This window comes from Macrotis lagotis, chromosome 5, assembly GCF_037893015.1.
Source record: "Macrotis lagotis isolate mMagLag1 chromosome 5, bilby.v1.9.chrom.fasta, whole genome shotgun sequence".
Taxonomy (NCBI): Eukaryota; Metazoa; Chordata; class Mammalia; order Peramelemorphia; family Peramelidae; genus Macrotis; species Macrotis lagotis.
The window spans coordinates 80566776-80580894 of NC_133662.1; positions in this window are offsets into that span (position 1 = coordinate 80566776).

Consider the following 14119-nt stretch of genomic DNA (forward strand, 5'->3'; position numbering starts at 1 on the left):
CCAGGGCCGGTGCTCTATCCACTGTGCCACCTAGCTGTCCCTCATTTCTAAAATATACAGAGAACTGAGTCAAATCTAAAAATGAGTCAAATCTAAAAAAAAAGCCATTCCCCAAATGACAAATGGTCAAAGGATATGCAAAGGTAATTTACAGATGAGGAAATCAAAACAATCCATAGTCATATGAAAAATTGCTCTAAATCATTACTTACTAGAGAAATGCAAATAAAAGCATCTCTGAGGCACTACCTCACACCTCTCAGATTGGCCAGTATGACCAGAAAGGACAATGATCAATGTTGGAAGTGTGGTAAATCTGGGACACTAATATATTGTTGGTGGAGCTGTGAACTCATCCAACCTTTCTGGAGAGGATTTTGGAACTATGCCCAAAGGGCAACAAAAATGTTTATTCCCTTTGATCCAGCAATACCACTACTGGGTCTATACCCTGAAGAGATGATGAAAAAGGGTAAAAACATCACTTGTACAAAAATATTCATAGCATTCCTGTTTGTGGTGGCAAAGAATTGGAAATCAAGTAAATGTCCTTCAGTTGGGGAATGGCTTAACAAACTGTGGTATATGTACATTATGGAACACTATTGTTCTATTAGAAACCAGGAGGAATGGGAATTCAGGGAAGCCTGGAGGGATTTGCATGAACTGATGCTGAGTGAGATGAGCAGAACCAGAAAAATGTTGTACACCCTAAGAGCAACATGGGGGTGATGATCAACCTTGATGGACTTGCTCATTCCATCAGTACAACAATCAGGGACAATTTGGGGCTGTCTGTGATGGAGAATACCATCTGTAGCCAGAGAAAGAACTGTGGAGTTAGAACAAAGACCAAGGACTATTAGGGAAAAAACCTGTTATCTTATTGTCTGATGTTGCTCTTTTACTTTATGTTTTTTCCTTAAGGATGTGATTTTTCTCTCATCACATTCAATTTGGATTAATGTATACCATGGAAACAATGTAAAGACTGGAAAATTGCCTTCTGTGAGGGGTGGTGGGAGGGAAGTAAGATTAGGGGGGAAAATTGTAAAACTCAAAATAATAAAATCTTTCAAAAAAAAAGAATTAGAGAGATTTGATCAGGGGAACAGATCACATTCATAATAAGCAGAAACAGATGATCTCTATGGACTAGTATTCAATAACCCAGAGATACCAGCTTGGGGCAAGAACTTACTATTCCACAACTTCCATGGGGAAAACTGTTTTAACAGTCTGACAGAAACTAAGCATAAGACCAACAGTTTACACTATACTTTAAGATAACCCCTAGATAGATACATGATTTAGATATAAGGTAGTAATATCATAATATATTAGGGAAGCAAGGAAGAAATTGCCTATCAGATCTATGGTTGGAAAAGAGTTAAATTTTTGTTTTGATTACATAAATTTCCATTTTATTAAATTACAGTATTTAATATAAATAAAAGCAATTCTTCAAAAAGCATATGCTTTGAGAAGCAGATAAATGGGGGAAACTTTACAGTATGTTTCCTTGATACCATTCTCATTTCTGAGATATAGAGGAAAGAGAACCAAATTTGTAAAAATTAGAGCTATTCCCCAAATAATAAATAGTCTAGGGATATGAATAGTCACTTCTCAGAGAAAGTGATCCAATGCATCAGTAACCATATGAAAATGTTCTCAATAGCTCAAGCTAGAGAAATGCAAATTAAAACCACTCAGAATTAAATTACACCCATCAGATTGGAAAGTTGACAAAAAAAGAAAAAATGATATTTATTGAAGAGTCTGTGGGAAAACATGTACACTAATGCATTGTTGGTGGAACTGTGAAATAGCCCAACCAATCTTCAAAAGAAGGAAAGAGAATTATGGAATGTAATATTCTCACCAATGCTGATACTGACTCTTTATCTTAGAAACAATCCTCTTAGTAATTTGTTTTTCAAAAAATTTCTTGTTCTCTCACAAGATAACAACTAACTCTTATAGTTTTAGACTCCTTACAGATGACAGTTAACTCCTTCAGTTTAAATTTCTCACAAAATGACAGTTAAAATTTTCCAGTCTTCTCAGAGATGATAATTAATTCTCAGTCTTTCCTTAGGAAATTGCATTTTAAATTTATTTCTCTCATGGTATCCCCACAGACTCTTTTTGCTGTCTCAGTTAACTATCAGTTTCCCAAGATTCTGTTTCCTATTTAAGAAATAGTAACAATATTCATAGTCTCTGTGGGAAAAGTTATTGCCACAGACACATGATTAAGTAAAATATATACAAAGTAAAAATAAGTTATTTCAGGGTGGTGGGACACAAGCAGTTTGCTAGGGAAATATGGCTGAGATGAACTGGAGGAAATAATGAATTCAAGAAAGGAGATGTTAAAGGCAAAGTACATTGGAGGCATGGAAATTAGCCTGTTCAAAAGCACAGAAATGAATATTATATACAGAAAACAACTAGAAAGTCTATTTGACTAGATTATAAAGTGTTACATTCAGGAATAATATATGGTAAGCCTAGAGAGGTAGATTGGGTCAGATCATGATAGATTTTAAATGCCAAACAGAGCAGTTTGTATCTGGTAATAGGGAGCCACTGGCATTCACTGAGGAGAGGAGATCATTCAACCTAGGAGTAATTGTACTTTAGGAGCTCTCACTTTGGCAGCAGCATGGAGAATGGAAATCATAAAAATTAAGTGGGCTGGTTATTTATTAGAGATGTAAGCTAACTTATTTACAGTTTATGGGTGGAAATGGTATTTATATAATGTCATGAAATCAAGAAGAAAGACCCCAGTATGTGGACCTTCTAGGAAGCTTTAGTGAAGACATGGACAAAAGCCTCATAGATTGAAGACATGAATGGATCACAACCTGAATGATGGGAGATGGTAACCATATCAATTAGATCATGAATCCATTGATGTTTAGTAGCAACCTAATGTGAAAAGGGAATTGGGAACCTGACTATGACTAAATCTTTGTCTCTGAAAAAGCAGTACAGGGAATCTAGAAAATAATCTTCTAATAAAATGGAATGTCCCTAGGCTTATTACTTAATAGGTTAAGTTGATAAAGAATGAAAGCAAGGCAATAAACAATTTTATCATTTTTGTTCATAACCAATCATACCAGAGTTTTTGTATATCCTAAAGGAGACTATATGTTTCCACAAAGTAATTAGCAACCATAATTTTTGTTTGATTCTCCCTCCTTTTCAAGGATTAAAAAGGATTAAAGCTGCTTTTAAGGCTATCATTGAAATTTAGTATAGACATCTTGGAGATCAATTTTAAAAGTGTGGGCCCCCAGAAAATGTGTCCTCCTTACAGGACAGTATCAGGAGGAAGCATCTTCATTTTGTGCTCCTGGGGTCTTCCTGCATCCTCTTCTGACCCATCCACTATAACCTTGCCCTAGGCAATTCCTCTCTGATCCTGCAGTTTGCTTTTTAAAAGCATGTGAGAACCTTATGTTTAGTGCTTGGAGTATTAAGAGAAGGATAGTAAGGATATGACAAGGAGGGTAGTAGGGGCATAAAAGCAGAAAAGATCTAAGTCAAAGAAAAAATCAGAAGATTCATAGTATTCTATGACTACCCAGCTGGTTGTAAAAGTTCTGGAATAGAATGAAAATTGCACAGAGGATATTTCCTCCTTGATGGTCTCTGGGAAAATGATGCTGAGCTCTCTCATAGGAATTTGGTCATTTCATGTGAATTGCTTGAAAATTCTCTACCCACTCTGGGCAGAAAAGATAAGGGCTAGTCAGCTTAGGGAAACCTGGGAAGGATGCCAGCTGCCCCATCATACCTCTCACATTTAATCTGGAAGACATGAACTTGATGGAAGTAGGAAGTGGGGTGTGGGGTGGAAAAGAATGAAATAAATAAAAACTCATCTTTGGGGAGTGCATGGGGGTGGCAGTCACTCACACTTCCCTATACCATAATGATGATTATTATGGAATAAACTAATATGTATCTTGAAAAAGGTCACTGTGGTCATAATTTTTAGATCATGTTTTCAATATGAGCACAGTCTCAAACACATGCAAGCTTATTTCTATTAAATAAAGATTAATTCATTTTAGGTAGTAGGCTATGGTTTTGTGCAGATTTGTCTAACTGTTGGCATAATATTGATTAAGGAGCTATGTTCTTAAAGATTTTTCTGCTAATGGTAAATTTATATTTATGAGTTAAGTGGACAGGATAGGGACACCCAGCATGTTTCCAGGATTATAGTTTAGCACTTCATTTTGTAAGTTATTTTGCATGACTACTTTTATCAATGATTTCTCACACCACCACCGTGAGATAGGCTAATCTAGCAGTTAAGGAGTTGTTTATGATTTAGAAAGGGTACATGATGTTTCTTGATGTAGGGACAGAACTAAGATTAGTCTATTCAGTTTTTAATGCCCACTTTGCTATATCTATTCACCTCACAAATATCCTCCACCCTTTATCATGGGCAAGGAGGTCAGTATAAACCATTAAACCAAAGTATTGTAAAGGCAAAGTAATAATTTGCCTTGCATTATAGTCTAAATAAACCTATAAGTATCTCATCTATGGCTAGATGTTCTTTCTTCTAATCCATTTGGCCTTGAGGAAAATCAGGCATTTAGTGATCATGACAAGAAATCTATTGAAGACCATAATCCCATAAGTGTTGAAAAAATATACTTCTCTCCAATCTTTGCTGAGATAGAAGACTATGAAAGGAGTATTGCAGATGTCATCAGACTCAGTTGATGCATTGGTGAGTTTTGCTGATTTCTTATCTCTTTCTTTTTTAAATTCTTTCTTACAAAGGATTCCTAGCTGGAGGACATATTGAGACATGAGGGTAATGTAATATATATATATATATATATATATATATATATATATATATATATATTTAGAAAAATTTTAAATTAACAAACATTTAAGAAATGATGATCATCTCACTGATGGTATATTATAGAGGCCATAATTAGAGAAAAGCTTAGTAAAAGGAATCATTTATTGAAATCAGCAAATCTGAGTTTGGATTCTGGATTGAATACTCACTAATTGTGTGACTATTGGTTAAGTTATCTAAACTCTTTTGGTGTATCCTTCTGTAAAATGAGGAAAATAATACTTACACTACCTACATTCAAAGCCATAACTAAGACTGGGTGATGCAGCCCTGAATTCCAGGGCATTGAAATTTAACTTTCATAAGCAGATACCAGATGCTGATATTCCTCGCTCCTAAAGATCACATCCCAGGTGCACTTTTCTTTAACTTTTCTCTGCTCTACTCACCCATTTCATGGTGCCTTGAGCCCACTTTAAGATCCTTCATCCTGTGATTTCTCTCTGAAATCCCTACCTCTGCCTTATCTAAATTCATCTTAAAAATTGATTTAAGGGTGAATTTCATGCTGCTTGCCCCAGATGCCAGATTGTCTGTTATGGATTCACCTTATATAGTTTTGGTCATACAAATGTGAGTAGTAAGTTAGTGTCAAAATATGAAAAGGAACATCCCATAGCACAAATTAAAATGAAAATTTGAGGATCACTTAGTTTGCCTTACCAGTGCAGGTTCATTTGGTTCTCATGTGGTTGAATCATGGACATTAATTACACAATTTATAATGCATTGCCAGAAAAAAATTGTCAGCAAAAAGTTTCTTTTTAGCATAGTTTACCCTAAAATTAAAACTACTTTTATCAATGATTTCTTATAATACCACCATGAGACAGATTAATTCAGCAGTTAAGAAGTTGTCTATGTTTTAGAAAGGGTACATGACATATTGAATAAATTGCCAAGGTGACTGGGTGCTCTTCCAGTAAGTCAAGGCAGAGACTCAAATCAGATCCCCCAAAACTCAAACTGATTCTTTAGACTAAAGGTGTGTAGTTCCTAGTTAACTTAAATAAAACTCATTTCTTGCTAAGTGAGAATGTCATGGGATACTTTGGTGTCCCTTGGAAGTATGAGTTTCTACTTGCTCATCTTTGATTAGTCATAGAATATTAGCCTTAGAAGGGACTTCAAAGATCATTTAGCTCAACCCATAAGGAGGCATGACTAGCATCTCCCACAATGCTAGTTTTAGGGCCATAAGTGGTTACCAAGACTCAGCTTAAACACATCATACAGCTTCTTCATTTTGCTGAAGAATATCCCCATCTTTAAATTTTAGATATTCTTCTGCTTTGACTTCAGTTGAGTCAGTATAGAACGATGCTTCAGGTACTGTCTCATACTGGGATTCTAACATTGGCTGGATTCTCCTCAACCAAGATTAACCCACTGCTTTGACTTCCTTTTCTCACTGGTGAGTTCTTTCTAGATCTTCCATTTTTGGAAAGAGACCCAGGACAGTCATCCTTTATTCCCCTTTAGGTAAAGCTTCTGACTCTTTTTTGACTTTATCTTATACCCATGGAGTGGGAACCTCTACTAGCCTCCCCTCTTTTATCATCCTTTTGTGTATTGTCTTTTCTTATTAGAATAGAAAGTTTTTGAAGGCAGGAACTTTTTTTTTGGTTATATTTGGATCCCCATTGCTTAACATGGTGGGAGCAAAATTAAGCACTTCTTAAATGTTTGTTATCTTCCAATCTATTTATCAACCCAGGACTGCTGCCATTGATTCAGCTGCCCCAAGGCCTTCTCCTGGTTTTCTAGGGTTCTGCCTATGTGGCCTTTAATGGACTTTGCTCCTCTCTTACTCTTTGCAGCAGACCTTTCCTGTTGATCTTCTATGTTGTCTTGGTCTGGAAAATTGTTTCACTCAATCTTTTTTGTGGATTCTGTCACATTAGGATTTGTTTAGTCTTTATTTAAAAGTGTTTGAAGAGATTTTGGGGAAAACTCAATTGAGTTCTGCCTTTTCTCCACCATCTTGGCTCTGCCTCCTGCCAAGTTGAATTTTTGTCAGATACAATGATGCTACAACAGTAGAAAAACAATCAACAAAATCATATTAGAAACCAAAACATCCCAAACCATAGTAATATTTCAATAAATGCAGAAAACCTGTTGATAAAGTACTCTTTATGCTAAAAATCCTACAAAATATAGGCAGGGAGGAACCTTTTTATTATCATAACCAAAACTAAGCATCATATTCAATGGAGATATATTAGAACCTTTCCCAATAAATTTGGAAGTAAAGCAAGGATGCAATGCTCTGTACTATTATTTGATATGATTCTAGAAATTCTAGCAACATCAAAAAGATTAGAGAAAGAAATTAGAGGCATAAAAATAGTCAAAGAAAATAAAAACTTTCTCTGCTGATGACATGTTGGTATACTTGGAAAAATCCTACAGAATCAGTAAAGATATTAATCAAAACAGTTAATAGCTTTAGTAAAATTGCAAGCTACAAAATAAATCTTAAAAATCAACTGCATTTTAATAAAAATAAAATTTAAGAATAATAGAAAAGGAAATCTCCTAAATAAGTAAAAAATGTATAAAGTATCAGAATCAGTCTACTAAAGTATACAAAAGATTTGTATATACCCAATTATAATGTGCTCCTTAAGGAAATAAAGGACAACTTAAAAACTGGAGAAACATTCAGTATCTCATGACCAGGCCATGCAAACCTAATAAAAATCATAATACTTCCAAAGGCAATTTACACTTCTAATGTTATGCCAGTCAAATTGCCAAAGGGATACTTCCATAGAACTTGAGAAAATATTAATTTGTCCTGTTTGGACCCAGAGGGCAGAATTAGGAGCAGTAGGTAGAAATTTTAGAGAACAAAATTTCATCTCAATGTAAGGAAAACTTCCCAACAATTCTGCTCAGTGTCAGCCAAAAGTGAAATGGGCTCCTTTGAGGAATAGGTAAAAGGAGTAGTTACTTTTTTTAGGTGGAACAATTTAGAAGGAGTATGCAAGATGCTGGGACAGGGTGAAAATGCAAGGATGTATAGGAAAAAGTCGATTCTTCAGGCAGGAAGACTAGTTAGAAGGCTATTTTAGCAATCCAAGTCAGGAATGATGTGAATTTAAACTGTGGTATCTAATCTTCTCTTTATTTGTAGAGTAGATTATGGAGAGTTTACAAGAATGGATTATTTTTTTTTCTGTTCTATACTTTAATCCTATGTTTCACTCAACTCATATACCTTTTCAGATGACTAACTTGCCCATTTTGCTATGTATTTTGTACCACTTTTGCCTTTTATAACCTTATTTGTCCCCACTAGCATAAAAAAATAAATGAAATCAGTCTGTATGCAAAGTGACAGAGGATGCAGGTAGTTTTATATTAAAATGAAGAATTATGTGATGAATTTCAGTGACTGGTCCTGAGCAATCTGGATTGAATTATCCAGTGTTAACAAGAGAATGTGATCAAAAGGAGCAGCCCAGCTACAATACAGATGCAAATTACTTGGTTCCTGGAGAGCTGATCAAATGAAGCCAAGGTTCTAATTAAGTTGTGATCAAATTAAGTGAAAGGCACTATATTGCATGATAGATAATTATTAACTGGAAAGGTATCTCCTGTATTGTGCTACAAACAAAAAGGGCACATCACTGCTTTCCTTTTCTGGCTGTTTTCAATTTAAAGTCCTTTGAACTCTTCTATTTAAAATCATAGACAAGAAATAACTTTAATTGAATGTATTTAGCATAAATTTAATCAAAGCACCAGCACAGAAAGCTTTACTTTTTCGTCTTCTTACCAGTTCTGATGATATTACATCAGGCCACAATCTTATTCCTGACCCCTACCTTATCTCTACTTGAGTTTGTTTTAAATTTACTAATGATAGCAAGAAATGGTGCAAGCAATAATAATGATAACTGTCATTTCTCCTAATATTCATAGAATCATTTTGTGACTGAGACATTTCAGTCTGTGGTAAAGGATTGTTCCTGAATTTTGTTTATCTTGTTCAACAAATAAAGAAGCTTTCTAATTCAATTGGTTTCTGGACTGATTGGTTCCTCAATGTGATTAATCAGTAAGAACCAGGGACCACTTCACATTTCACTCAAGGCAACAGAAGCAGACTATGTTACGAGATCTATGGTGGTTCAGAAAGGAATAAGAATTGGGTCACACATTTTTATATGATTTTCATTATTTTTCTCTTCAATGTTTTCTTCTAAAGTTTTCAGTTCTCTTTATGATATTGATCCTTTTTTGCTATGTGTTGAAAGGAACTTAATAAACATACCTCTTTGAGATTGAGTTATAATGGATAACTCTCCAGGGGATCTGTGACTTCATGCAATGTAGAGGTAGCAGGAAGAAAGAGGAAGAAAGGACTTAGTTTTGTATAAAGTTGTCTTCCATGTCTGAAGTGTTGTTGTATGTCTTTACTACCACCTCTAGAATTACCGATTCCATTGAAATCTTAGCTCAAACTCTATACCCTACATAAAGCAATTCTAGATCTCTGTCCTCCACCTACCTCCCTTCAATGGTAAATGCTCTTCACCAGGTGTGAATTACTTTGCATTTATTTATTAGAATATATAGTATTATCTTCCAGTAGAATATAAGCATATTGTGGTTTGAAACTATTTCTTTTTTTCCATCTCAAGTCCATAGCATACCGCAATTGTACCATATAAGTATATATATATATATATATATATCCATATATTATATATATATATGTATGTATAAACAAATGGATGAAAGATAATTTGGGTGGTCATTGATGAGGTAGGTAACCCTTGAACCAAATGTTATAAAGGAAACTAAGGATTTTGAGATTGGAGATGTAAAGGGAATGCATTTCAGACAAGGGGAACAAGTTGTGCAAAGACAAGGAGAGAGAAAACAGAATATTGAGGGAGAGTTGAAACAAGGTCAATTTGACTGGACCAAAGAATACATGAGTAGGGTTAATGTATAATAAGATAGAATTTCAGATTGGAGCCATGGTTATTACAGGTGAGGAGTCAAGAATAATTCCAAGGTTATGAACTTTGACAACTAGAAACATGGTAGTTTCTCAATAGAAGCATCAAAGTCTAGAAGAGGGATGGTTTTAGAGAAAAAGATAGAAATCTTTTCTGGATTTGCTGAATTTCTAAGGAATGGTCAATTAGAAATTTTTATTAGGCTGCTGCTTGGGGTAGCTAGGTGGCACAGTAGAAAGAACACTGACCTTGGAGTCAGGAGGACCTAAATTCAAACCCAATCTCAGACACTTATTAATTACCTACCTGTGTGACCTTGGGCAAGTGATTTAACCCTATTGCCTTGCAACAACCTCCCCCAAAATAGGCTGCTGCTGATATGAATAAGAGTTTAGGAGAGAAACATGATTAGAATTCAATAAATTAACAATTAACAAAAAATTTTAACTGTTTAATAAACTGTTTAATTGCATTGTATGCAAAAAGATAAGTGATGTTATAGGATCTAATGAAATCATCAAATGCAAATTCTAAATTCTAAAGAAAGAAAGGGGAAAAATTTAGGGGTAGAATCTATATCTTGATCCAGTAAAGGAGACTAAAATGGAGGGATCAAACAGGGAGGGAGGGAGGGAGGGAGAGAGAGAGAGAGAGAGAGAGAGAGAGAGAGAGAGTTTTGATTATTTAGGGAGAGGTGATCCACAATGTCAAATGCTGTAGGTCAGGGAGGCTGTGGATTGAGAAAAGACCATTGACTTTGAGATCATTGATGATTTTATTTGAAAATGCTTCTATTTCCTGATTTTTCCCTGTTATTCAAATTACAGTTCTGTCCCATTTTATTTCTTAGTTATTTGAACTATGGTTCCCATCTGATCTATTAATAGCTACTTAATAGCTAGAGGAGACCTTGAATTTAGAAGTTCCCATCCTGTTTGGCTATAGTGGTATGGACCAGCAAAAGAGCCAAGTTTTCTTCCAAAATACCCAAAATAACTCAATGAATTTGTAGTTTGCTGAATGGAGTGTATCACATTGGTAATATACTTCAACCTACTCAAGCTCATCTTAATTCTCACCATAGCTCTGGGTCATCTGCAAGTTTGAATCTTTTGAGATTATGATGTTCCATGAGTCATAGATTCAAAATGTCACTAGGTGAGAATTGATGTTAAAACATGGATTGGGGGGGCATTAAGCTTGGAATCACTGGAAACTTTATGTATTCAGTGACTCATAAAATTTCCTGAACATTAAGATGGGTTTTAAGGACAGTGTGGCAGAATAGAGAAACCAGACTCAAAATTGAGAATATCTGAGTTCAAGTTTTACTTCTAATACTTGCAGCTATGTGTCTACCAGCAATTCACTTAAATTCTCAGCCTCCCAAGCAACTTCCAAGTATTGGAACATGGAGAGGTCTCTATACCAAAGAAATCCTAGATTTGGACCATTCCCTATCCCAAATGAGGATGGCAGAACTATGTATTTGACAAATTAATTGTCTTGGGGAATATCTAGGCTTTATAGTAAATGAAGCTTTAAAGGGTGCTTGATTATTGGTTTAGGTTAAAAGCATGAAATAATAGGTTAGTTACTGATATGTCAAACTCTTAAGAGAAAAGGATATACAAAATGCATGTCCTTAGCACACTCTGAGATTTACAAGCTTGTAAATCTTCGTTTAATGCAGATTTATCATTGAACTAACATAGCATTTATTTTGGTATTTTTAACGTTATTTGCCACTTCACCTGTAATAGTCTAACACACTTTATTTTGTTAATCAAACTATCTTCTCCTTTTGAGACAACAAGCTGTAAGTTGTTCAGATTTTCTTTATTTCAGTTATCCTTCAATTTTAAAAAAATGTATTTTCATTTCACTGTCTCTTTCTCCATAACCGCCAGAAATTAGGAGTATGATGCAACCTCTTTTTGGAAAGAATTTTCTCAGGCATGGAAATTTGAAATTATGATTTGTCCTTATCTGGAGCTTTGATGTGAAATAAATTGTTTATCTGTAGTATCTGCAGTAGCAAATTTCATCTTTGAAGGAAGCTTATCTACAGTTCCCTAAGGTGAAGAAATAATGGTTCCTTTTTGAGCCAGTAACCACCTCTTCCCACATTTACTTGATTTCAAATAATGTACCTGGTTAGCCTTACAATCTGATGGAGGAGGTTGTAGGTGACAAGGCTGAAGAAACAAGCACTTATAATTCATATTCTCAAGAGCCCAATAAATGACTGAACAGTATATATGTTTGGAGTGAACATTAGCTCCCAAGCTCAAGATATTACCATTTAGGACTTGGAAGAATTCTTATTCTTTAGTGACTCATTGTATATATAGCGTCAATAGTTCTGGCTTCCCTATTTCCCCTTCTTTATACAATATGCTGGCAAAAAAAATGTGTCTTAAAAGTTATTTTTAGTTAGGCAAAGTAAAGTCTAGAAATAAGGCAATTATTTGGATAATGTAAGCACCTCCTACACTCCTTCATACTTTTACAATATTTATCTGAATGTTTTAGGTAAATAGGGTAGGTGAAGGTTCAAACTAAACAATGAGTGCTTTAGTTATGTATGTTATTTTCTAAACAGGTTTAAGAGTTAATAAATATATTTTTTCTATTGCAAAACTTAAGGCTTGGTTTCCCAGTGTATAATATTTTTAAAAAATTATTATCATTAATTAATAAGATAAAATTGAGCAGAACCTATTTACCTCAGATCAAAATAAATCTGTTTTTATTGTCTGCAAGTCTCTAGGTTTACTAGGATGCTATGAATTTAGTTACTTGAATTTCCATCAACCCCCACTCTCTTTGCAAAGGCCAAGGAATAAATTTCTTATTTGAACCAACTACAAATCAATTTATTCTATCTTTTGTGTAAATGAGTTGTGTGTAGGTGGAACAGTATATCCACTTTATCCCTTTTCTAGTCAATTAAAGGTTTTCTTTGCACTAGCTTAGGTTATTTGAGTCTTTTACATCAAGGATTTGTATGCCTATACTACTCATTATCAAATCAACTGAATTTTTAAAAGTATTCTCTTCTTTCTTAACCATTCTTAACCATGCTCCAAGCTATATGTGGATCTATCTAATCATGTGTCTTTTCACTTTGATGTACAGATATACAGGTTATGAAGTCACACCATAGGAATATACCTACACCTCTACAATTCATCATTTATTCTTTCCTGTTGTCTGAGTCCCCTTCTGACCTAATTTTGTTACCCCATCAGTTTAAGGTAGCAATATATTTAAATGAAATCCTTATGGCTAAAATCAATTAAGAATCATATTATTGCCATCAAGGTTTTCTTTTGCAGAGGTATATTTTATGTGAATGCTTTCTGTTATAATTATACTAAGTATTGGTTGGAGTCCTTCAAGGTATCAAGTCATACTTTTTCAGCTTCTGATCTCTCTGTGTCTCCCTTTATTCAAGCAACAGAAATACTCCCAAATACTTCAAATTTAGGCTTGCTGGCTAACTTTGTATTCTTCAATGATAATGTAAAAAGAAAAGGAAAAGAGAATTGATAACATGCCTCTGGAAAGAGAGTTGCAGGACTGGAACTGTGAGTTGGCAGGGGCCATAGATAAGTACAGAGTTTTATGCATCCATCTTTCATTAAAAAGTTAAATGTTTGAATTATGAGTTACACCCTCATATCTGGTTACTGTAATAAATGGTATTATATATTTGATGGAAGATTGGGAGGAAACAGGAACTATAGATTCATAGAATACTTAAGCTGGAAGGGATCTGAGAAAGTTCCAGAAAGAGGAAATTTCATTCACATTTCCAGAGTATCAGAAACAGACTCATGAAGGATTTAAATTGCTTAATGTTTTGGTAATAATGGAAGAAAGAGATGGACAGGGGGTTCACACCTTTAATTTCTGCTACTAAGAAGGCAAAGGTTAGCAGTTCTCCAACTCAGAAATTCTGAGCTGTATTGTCTGTTCTAATATATTTGTCCCTTGGGCTCCCTCCTCTCAAAATCCAACATTCACAACTTTTGACCAATAAGATTATTTTCTACTTTCCATAAAATCTTTATGAGAATGGCTTCCATAACTGAGAGTATCTTTGAGTAAAATATGAAAATGGAACATATCAGATGATTGTAAGAAGCATTATTGTAGCATTTGCTACAGTAACCAGATTTGAGGGTATGAACTGTAATTCATCTTGTACAGATGATTG